The 2,612-nt window shown below is 46.6% G+C and overlaps 1 pseudogene; it reads right to left on the bottom strand.

The window, feature by feature from the left end:
* Nucleotides 1–290: 290 nt before the first annotated feature.
* On the bottom strand, nucleotides 291–1,994 carry LOC101610385 (annotated as a pseudogene).
* Nucleotides 1,995–2,612: the final 618 nt, after the last annotated feature.

Genomic DNA, 2,612 nt, shown 5'->3' with positions numbered 1-2,612 from the left:
ACATATATATACATACACACACACATACAAACATCTTTTTTAATCAAGAAGTAAAACACTTTAAAGACATGCCAATTTGAAGAGGCATCAGAGTAAAAAACTAAAAGCAAATACTAAAAGTACTTAACAATAAAAAAAATTAAATAAATGGCAGAATAAATGATTGAAAACAAGGAATGTGCAGTGAGAAACTAACATAAAGCATTCCAGTTGATAAAATGGAAAACATACTAAGCTTTATGCTTTGTTTTCCAAGGAAGCTATGCGTTCCTGTAAATACTGAAAATTTTTCAAACATAAAAATCTTCCATGTCGATTTTAGGTGTCACTGTTAAAACGTTCAAATTCTTCATGTAAGGTTTAACAAAGAACAGTGGTAGAACTCCAGCATTTGCAAAATTTTGAATTTTAGCAAACACTGTGAATATCACATTTGGTTGGCATTGGAAAGTCAATGAATCCAGAGTTAGGAGAACGTCCATCTCATATATATTTCATTTGATTAAAAATACCAGGCTTGCATATTGTAAATAAGCCAAGGAAATACCTTTTTTAAAAGCCTGCAATGTAACAGTAATCTGTGTATCTTTAGCTGCCATCAAAAAAAAAGAACCCAAAACCACGAACATGTTACAACAGACGCAGAGAACCCTAGGATGGTGCTATGGCAAGATAGACTGTACACATTTATAATTAAGCAGTCTCTCATCTCTCCTTTACACCAGAGTCTCTTTCTTTTGCCACCTAGCTGGGCCCTGTCCCTTGCTCTCCGGAAGCCAGGAGGTGTCCAGTGTGCCTTTCCACTCCTGTGTCTTCCCGCGCCCAGCCCGCACGCTGCAGCCACACCCAGACGCCCTCTCCTCTCCTTTCTGCTGCGTGGCCGCGGAAGCCACGGACGCCCTCCTCGGGGCTCTGAGGTTGCCAGCGGAGGGGTCGTTCTCCTCACACTCTGCCCGGAGATCTGGCAGACCCCGAAGCTCTGGGGTGCTGGCGGCCTGCTGGAAGGGGCCCATGGCGGTCCGGATGCAGCTGAACCACTGCTGCTTATGGAGGACGTCTTAAGGATCTCTTTTAAACAGCAACCGGCACTTGACCGGGCGACTTCGAGGGACATCTAGGAAACTCCAGAGATCTAGTTTTGGACTGAAGGGAGACTCAAGACGGCGCTGAAGGAAGTCCTGGACGCTTGGGTCCTGTTTCTTCTGATCGAGAAGCGCTTTGGCCGCCAGCTGGCTACACAGTGGCCTCTGTAGGCATGCAGGCCTGGTAACCAGTTCACGAGGAGGTGACCAGTCTGCTCCACTGTCCTGTCAAGGCTTTGTCTCTTCTCCTATTCTTGTCAACAACATTCATGCAGAGGGATGTAAGCGTCCAAGTGTGAGTTCCTTTTCTGACATGACAGACAGCTTTAGCATGGGGTCACGGTAGGCCTTTCTTGTGAGTTTGAGGTCCTCGATTAAATCCTGTTCACCTCCTGACCTTTGATTCCTCTGGTGGTTAAGGACTCCTTCACACTGATGTCCAGCAACTCTGACCACAGCACACTGCTTCGTCTCTTGGTGGGCGTTGGGACTGTTGACCTGCTCAGTGACTTCTGAGCAGAGGCTGCAGATCTGTGGTCGCCACGAAGGGTGAGTGACGGTATTGTTTGACCAAAGCGTCTCACTGCTCCATGGAGAGATGAAGTTTGCCGAGGATGTGACCCCAGCTAGAGATCGAACTCTGATTGCTCGGCTCCTTCGGATCCAGGCTGCTAAGGCTCACAACATCATCATCCTTCTCTCTCCGTTTTCTTTTCAAAGTGAAGTCCCAGTGTGGGCCAGGTGTTGGAAATGTGAAGGAGCTAGCTCTCCGAAGGGAGTATCGGCCCTCCGCCGGCCCCGGGGTGTCCTCCGCCAGTCCCGCCGCGCGGTCCCCGCTCCGCGCAGAGCTCCGGCGGCTGCGCCTCCGCGGCCGGGCCGTGGTGGTCTCTGGGCCGCCGGCGCCGGCTCCATGTCGCAGAGCAGGGTGCAGCGGTGGCCGGTGCCGTAGGGAGGCCCACTGCCCTTAATTCTATCCTTAAGGGTGGTATCTCTCTCTCTCTCTCTCTCTCTCTCTCTCTCTCTCTCTCTCTCTCTCTGTCTCTCTCTCTCTCTCTCACACACACACACACACACACACACACACACACGCACACACACAGAAACTTTTTGAGAGTGGATTGTTTCTATGTGGGTTTTATACTGTTAGATTGTGAACGTAATTTATAATGGGAATCATATCTGATGACATATCCTGTACTTACTAGTAATGTTAAGATTGGTTATCTATTAATTTATTGGTCTATAGTTCTTGAATTATAGAGATGATAGAAATTCAGTTTGAAAACTGCATGGAAAGGCTCATGATTATAAGTTGATTAGAATTTATTTATTTATTTTTCTCATTTCAAGAACCTTTATTATATGCCCATAAAATTTCTACAAATCAATGCTCTTCACCTCTCTTGGCCTTGCTGCCTGCAATGCCTCTTTTTTTTTCTTTATTAAATAGTTTTGTATTCAGTAAATACAGTCAGTTTGGTACCATTATTAGGCTCATCTGTAACCTATCCCCTCCCTTGACCCCTCCTT

This window comes from Jaculus jaculus, chromosome 9 (genome assembly GCF_020740685.1).
Source record: "Jaculus jaculus isolate mJacJac1 chromosome 9, mJacJac1.mat.Y.cur, whole genome shotgun sequence".
NCBI classification, from domain to species: Eukaryota; Metazoa; Chordata; class Mammalia; order Rodentia; family Dipodidae; genus Jaculus; species Jaculus jaculus.
Note: the sequence above shows the minus strand (reverse complement) of the source record. Positions and strands in the feature narration are given on the sequence as shown.